Source organism: Dasypus novemcinctus, chromosome 13 (assembly GCF_030445035.2).
Source record: "Dasypus novemcinctus isolate mDasNov1 chromosome 13, mDasNov1.1.hap2, whole genome shotgun sequence".
Lineage (NCBI taxonomy): Eukaryota > Metazoa > Chordata > Mammalia > Cingulata > Dasypodidae > Dasypus > Dasypus novemcinctus.
This window is the reverse complement of record NC_080685.1, coordinates 35,317,097-35,324,440: the sequence shown is the minus strand read 5'-3', so window position 1 is coordinate 35,324,440 and position 7,344 is coordinate 35,317,097. Positions and strand designations below refer to the sequence as shown.

The 7,344-nt window shown below is 41.1% G+C and overlaps 1 pseudogene; it reads right to left on the bottom strand.

Moving 5' to 3' along the window:
• Window positions 1-562: 562 nt before the first annotated feature.
• Window positions 563-2,159, bottom strand: LOC101439686 (germ cell-less protein-like 1 pseudogene; annotated as a pseudogene).
• Between the last annotated feature and the right edge of the window lie 5,185 nt (window positions 2,160-7,344).

The following is a 7,344-nucleotide window of genomic DNA, read 5'->3' as shown; positions in this document are numbered from 1 at the left end:
CTTGGCCAGTGTGGAGCTGGCCCATGTGCAGTGCTGATGCATGCAAGGAGTGCTGTGCCACACAGGGGTGTCGCCTGCGTCAAGGAGCCCCATGCGCAAGGAGCGCGCCCCGTAGGGAGACCCGCCCAGCACCAAAGAAAGTTCAGCCTGCCCAGGAATGGCGCCGCACACACGGAGAGCTGGCACAACAAGATGCCGCAACCAAAAGAAACACAGATTCCCGGGCCGCTGACAACAACAGAAGCGGACAAAGAAAAACATGCAGCAAATAGACACAGAGAACAGACAAATGGGGCAGGGGGAGGGGGGAGGGGAGAGAAATAAATAAATCTTTTAAAAAAACAAAAAAAAACACATATGGCTTGACAGACGTTTTCTTGGCTTTCAAATTTTTTATCATATATGCATAGAAATATGAAGATCAGAATAATCTGCATTATCTGCTGTAGTTCATAAGACTTTTGTCATTGTTAGTCACCTTAGATGTGATTATCTAGGGCCATTTAATTAAAGCTGGCCCCAAAAGTATTCAAAGTGCTACTATTTCCAACTGATGAGATCCTTAGTTTTTTGGATTTTCTGGATGAAAATTATTTTCAGTTCTCTTCTCTGACCATATATTCAGAAAGTTGCAACAGATACATAAAGGGACGATCAGAAGCCTGCTGTCTGAGTTCATCACCACTTGTCCCATGTATGGTAGTCAGTTTTCAGTTGCTAAAGAGTTCCAAGAGTGGTTGGAGGAGCCTCTGAAAGAATGCTAATTCTTCTCAAGTGTAAGTATTTGATATGCAGTTGTTCTACTACATATTAGTTTCCCACTACTATCAAAAGACACCAAACGTAATCTAAAAGCCATGCTCCTTGGAGGTTGTAAACTGACAGATCTGCTACATGGCTGATTCAGTGTATTGTGTTTGAAAATGATGTATCGATTGATATAAGTTACAAGTAGGTCAAAACTGAAGTTAAAACCTCTCCACTGACAGCAGTGTTCACCATCTTTGGCAAGCTTTCCATCACACCTCGTTTTATGTCCTTCTAGTTCTTCTTTATTGATTTCTTTAGACCCCACCTCACTGTCTTGTTCTGCCTGGAGCATAGCAAGCCATTGCTGCTTATACACAGAAGATAGCCATTCTGAAAGTACTAGAGAATCTTCCTCAATAGCTGCAGATGCCAGATTGCTGGTAATATACTGTAACCTTAAATGTCTGAATACTGACACAAATGGTTTTCCTTGCTCAGTTTCAAGGAAGGTCATACCTTTAAAATGTTTTCTCCACTTAGAAAACCGCACATCTGTTTCAGTCAAAAGCTGTTTTAAAGATCCATTTCAAGAAGGCACAAGTTGAAGGAACATCACTTTTTAAAAGCTGTGTATACATCCATTTCCACTTGCATCACAAATAAGTTTGATGAAATGATGAGCTATTTCATGACATTTATACTGAGTTATTTAAAAAGTTCAACATTCTGGTGAGTCATTTAATTTTTTAGAAGCCATTCAAGGCACTGTTTCTTTACAGAATCTAATCCATAGGTCCCTGCAGATGTATAACAGTCACATACAGTTTTCCTTCATTGTCTCACCATACTGCTGTATTAAACCATCCAACTGCAGCATACAACCTGCTGCCAAAATGGCGATAACTTGACTGGGCTTTATTAAGATGTCATCTCTATACTGTGAACCAAATGCAACTGGCAATGCTTCTATATCAATATTCTGGTCAGGAATCTCCTGTTCAACAATATTCATGCTGGATTCTTTCCAAGAACCAATGAGCATACTAGAAAAGTAGCCAGGTTGACATAAATATATTTTGTGTAAGCTCCACTCTTCTAGAGCACAAATCTTATTGTTACTATTTTCACCATTCAAAAACAATGTTTGATAAATACATTTGGTTGTACTTTTTAATTTTGTTCTTTGAGGGGTATAGAGGAGCCTCTGCTGCTGGTCCCTGTCTCCTCATTCTTGTCACCTAGGAGTCAAGATGGCAGTAACAGAAGGCCCTGCTGTTCCCTTTGCACCTGCGGCTGCTGGACCAATAAGAGAATCTGTGACCAGCCGCATGGCCACCAGCCCGGGGCCTGAGATCGTACCAGGTTTGGGCTCCCTCACGGTGGTGCAGAGCTTGTTTGCTCAGCTCCATGGGCGATGGCTCCCCGGGACTTCAGGGAGTGCACCTCAGGGAGACCAGTGAAGAGAGACTCCCACCATGGCCCAGTCACCCTGGCCTCCACCCAGCGGGGGAACCTACAGAGCTATCTTCTCATGCACAGCCCTGGACATTGCAGCCTCCATCCTCCACCTACCTGCAGTATCTTGTCTCCGGCAGTCCTCTATTGGTTTCATTTTTGAAGAGGTTTTAGATCACAGAAGGGTTACAACTATGGCAGGGGAGGATCATTGGTGTGGGATGTCAGTGAGGGGGGATACATGGGAGGAATTTCACCTGGACATACATATAAGGCATATAAATGTGTTCAAATGTTCATGTGGCTTTGTCATGGTGGGTGGAGATTCCCACAAGAACCAAAAGAATATCAAATTCCACCTGGAGAGCTCTGCCACATTCTATAATGGAACGAGAAGAATGCCCCAAGTACAGGGATGATGACTTGTGAAGGAGAATGGTCCAATGAAGGACCTGTGATATTAATGACTTTGCTTATGAGCCTTTGCTCTTGAAATTGAAACTTAGCCTAGTGTTGTAGGGTGCCTAAGAGTTACCTAGTGGGAACCTCCTTGTTGTTCAAATGTGGCCTCTCTCTAAGGCGAACTCAGCATATAAAAGTTAAAACTTCCCCCCAGCATGGGACATGACTCCTGGGGATGAGTCTCCCTGGCACTGAGGGATTGCTACCAAGTACCAACAAGCAGTGCATCAGCAAAAAAGAAGAAAAAAAGACCTTGACCAAGAAGGGGAAAAGCTAAAGACAAATGAGTTTGTGTGGCTAAGAGACTTCAAAGTGAGTCAGGAGGCCATCCCAGAGGTAGTGCTTAAGCACATCCCAACAGGATCTCATTGATAGTCAAAGTGGATACTACCACAAACACCACAAATAGCGAAGCTCCTCAAGGATATGGAGACATCCAGACATCCAGACACAGGGCAGATAGCTCAGGAATCTGGCCCCTTGCCAGTGGGCTCTAATCTGGTATTTATGCTCCCCAGTGTGACAAAGTTAGGCTCACCAGTGCTATCCCTACATATGACACTTCTGTCCTTCTATTTCAATCTATAATTAGTACTAGAATTGGTAGATATGCATTCAAAGACTTATATCTTTGGGCTGTCCATGTGCCAGCTGAGCCCTGAATCTCAACAAAGTTGCAACACCTACTCTCCAGTTCAATGGACTTACCCAGGACAACTAGCAGGGAGGATTTGATCAACAAACAACACACTGAGGAACCAAGAGTAACTACAACTGCAAGCAAGAGGGTCCCATCAATCGGATGTATGGTATCAAAGGCCCCCCCCACCATTAATGGTGGAGTGGGCATCACCATCCCAGAATCCTCAGGATTGGGAACAAACTATGGCCTAAAATAAACTTACTAGCATTCTACCATAGATTTATTGTGATTCTAGCAATGGAAGAAATAACATTGTTGTGGAGGCAATGACCGAAGGATGTTCTGAGATTAGGAATAGGGAAAAAGAGGTGGAATAGGGGACATTTTCAGGACTTAGGAATCATCCTGAATGACATTACAATGACAGATATAGGCCATTATATATCTGGCCATAACTTAGAGTCAAAAGGGAGAGAGTGTAAACTACAATGTAAACCATAATCCATGCTTAGTGGCAATGCTCCGATATGTGTTTATTAATTGCAATGAATGTACCACACTGATGAAAGATGTTGCTAATGTGGGAAAATGTAGGTGGTGTAGGGGCGGGGCATATGGGAATTCCCTATATATTCTCTGTAACATTTATGTAATCGAAGTATTTTTTAAAAAATAAAAAAGTGAAAAAAACCCAACCCACGCCTCCCCCCAAAAAAGAAATGTGTGTACTTTTTGTGAAATCTTGTGGCCAAACAATGGCTATTTTGAGCCACCAACATGATAGAGAAATAAAAGAACTCCCAAGAGAGTCATTAAAAACCTTTCTGTGCTTTTTATTCCTAAGGGCCAGGAGAAATCTTTTAGTGCAGAAGCCTGAACTGGCCAAGCTGATTGATGTTTTTCACCTGGTCACCCCCCATCTGATTTTCTCAGGAAAATCAAGTTCATTATTCAACATAAAACCTAGAGAATGGATGAGAATAATATTGTCACAAAGTCACTTTAAGGAAAATTAGAGTAATATTATGAATTTAAGTATATCCTCTATCCATTTAAGTGATAAGGGAAAATAAAAAGAAAGAAAGAAAAAACTGCTAAAATTGCTGTGTATATGTTTAGGGAGATAAAGACTTAGAAAGACTTAGAAATGAACATAGTCCCTTCTAAGCCAGTGTGCGTGGGAAAAGCAGAGTTGTCTGAAATGTCCATATATGTCACTGAATAGAAGAGACTGCAGGCTTGAGGTGGCAATGACTGGACAAGGGCTCCATCTGTGGCCACTTGTGCCAAAATGGCAATCAGGTACAGGCTGCTATCTCTAATCCCCCAGTAAAACTGAAGACCCTTTAGAGAGAAGTATAGATTTTTAGGTGTAACCAAACAAGGAAAAATCATTCAGAAATCCCTAGCTATAGCAAAGTTTGTAGTAAACTGGTAGGGGTGGAGTGGGGGTGGGAAGTACAGCCTGAGGCAGAGGGCAGCTGGGACTTCATTTAGAAAATGGATTAAGGAAAAGTTATTTAAATTCTACTCTTGCTTATTCCTCATGTTGCCTTTGGACAATCTTTGCTTTCCATTTCCCACAGATATAGGCTTCAGAGGTCCAACTGCAGGTGCCCACAAGGGTTAAATCAGGGAAAAGCAAAAGACAGACTGGGACAAACAGCTGATAAAAGGAGCTGCAACTCACTCTTCCACCCCTGTCTTCTGTAGCCCTGATGCTGATGCATTAGCATCCTGGAAGGATTACTTCTGCTAGAGATAATTCTCTTAGAGGATTTGGACGGAACCACAGTTAATCTCTCCACACCAGACAAGCCAGAGGTCATAGTTTATGGTATATGGGCTCTCTGCCCTAGGGCTCCTTTTTTTTTAAAGGAGGATGCCCAGTCTAGATGAATCTGATTTGTGTAGGAGCCGCCTGCCGATAAATTACTGATCCCCCAACTACTATCCCCAGAATGTAATGGCCGAATTAATATGTAATCAACTACATTGTATCTGAAGCCTTACAACTAGTCAGGTGCTCCCCAACCCAATAGCATTGTAACCCTCAAATCCTACCTGATGTTTAACAAAACATTAATAATTCTAAAGATAATCTCTATTTTGTTGTATTTTTATTTTATTTATTTATTTTTAAAAATTTATTTCTAGCCCCACCCCACTGTCCATTGTCTACTCTCTGTGTCCATTCCCTGTGTGTTCTTCTGTGTCCGTTTATATTCTTATCAGCAGCACTGGGAATCTGTGTCTCTTTTTGCTGCATCATTTTGCTGTGTCAGCTCTCCATGTGTGCGGCACCATTCCTGGGCAGGCTGCACTTTTTTTTTTCCTTGTGGGGCGGCTCTCCTTATGGGGCACACTCCTTTGCTCGTGGGGCTCCCCTATGTGGCGGACACCCCTGCGTGGCAGGGCACTCCTTGCACGCATCAGCACTGTGCGTGGGCCAGCTAACCACATGGGCCAGGAGGCCCTGGGTTTGAACCTTGGTAGGCAGATGCTCTATCCATTGAGTCAAATCCGCTTCCCTTGTTGTATTTTTCAATAACTGCTTTAAATAAATCAATTTGTAATGTAAAAGAAAAAAAGAGGATTCTCATCTCACTGACCCCAGTTCAGATTTTGTTTTTATCCTCTCCCTCTAAAAGAGTTTATAAGGCAGAGTAATTTATACCTCCACAGGGATATGAGGTTACAATATATGCTAATTGATCTCCCATGAGTAAAAATATCTTTAAAAAACCCTCAAAAATAAAAATACCTTGAAAACTTGACAGCATACACTATTTGAACCAGACTGTTATAGTACATGGACCATAATTTTAAAATAAGCACACCAAATAGTCTTAATCAGCAAATGAAAAATAAGAAATCAAAAGCAACCCAGTGGAAATATTCAGTAATTAAAATATAGCAGTAAAAATAAAGAATCCAATATTTGGGATAAATTATGGAATGGACAAGACTCATATAGTTATTAGTTAGATTCATATAGTTATTAGTTAGACTCATATATTTATTATTTAAGATCAGCATGAATAACTCTTTCAGAATAAAGCTGAGAAGCAGAAGTAGCTGAAAGTGCAAAAGAAAGCTTGAAAGATAAGAAGTGTAGATGGCCACCATCCAGATTGTAGTAATACTGTTAGAAAAGAAAAATATAAAAGGCAGGGGAATATATTTGAATAAAAGATATAATTAAAATATATAGTTAAATTAAAGAAAGATAATTGGCTTCAGATCAAAATGCAATGAAGTGTGCCAAACTGCACTTAAATACACTATAATGGAATTAAGGAGATAACAACAAGCTTCCAGAGAGAAAGACCAGATCATGTAACAAGGAACCAGACCCAGACAAACAGAGAAATTCTGGGCAATGGGCTAATATTGTAAGGCAAGGTATGTAAATTACTACTCATAATGCCAAAACCCCAAAGTCTCTACAAACTTTTAAAAAAAAATGTTATCAATCAAAACTTATCTGGCAGAAAAGGGGTGCTGATGCAAAATACCAGAAACTCGTTGATTTTTATAAAGGGTATTTATTTGGAGTAGAAGCTTACAGACACCAGGTCATAAAGCGTAAGGTACTTCCCTCACCAAAGTCTATTTTCAAGTCTTGGAGAAAGATGGCTGCCAACATCTGTGAGTGTTCAGGCTTCCTGGGTTCATCTCTACCAGGGTCTTGCTTCTCTCTGGATTCAGGGTTACTCTCTTCCTGGGGTTTGCTTCTCTTTGCTCTGAGTGCTTACTTGCCAGGGCTCCAGCTTAAGACTTCACCATCAAACTCCAACATCAAAACTCCAACATTAAGAGTCCTAAACTCTGTCCTTTGCCATGTCTTTTATCTTGGTGGGTGGGGACTCAATGCCCTAATGACATGGCCCAATCAGAGCCCTAATCATAACTTAATCACACCAAGGTACAGACCAGATTACAAACATAATCCAAAATCTATTTTTGGAATTCATAACCATATCTAACTGCTACAGCTGCCAAACCCTAAATGAACTGATGTGAAGCTTTTT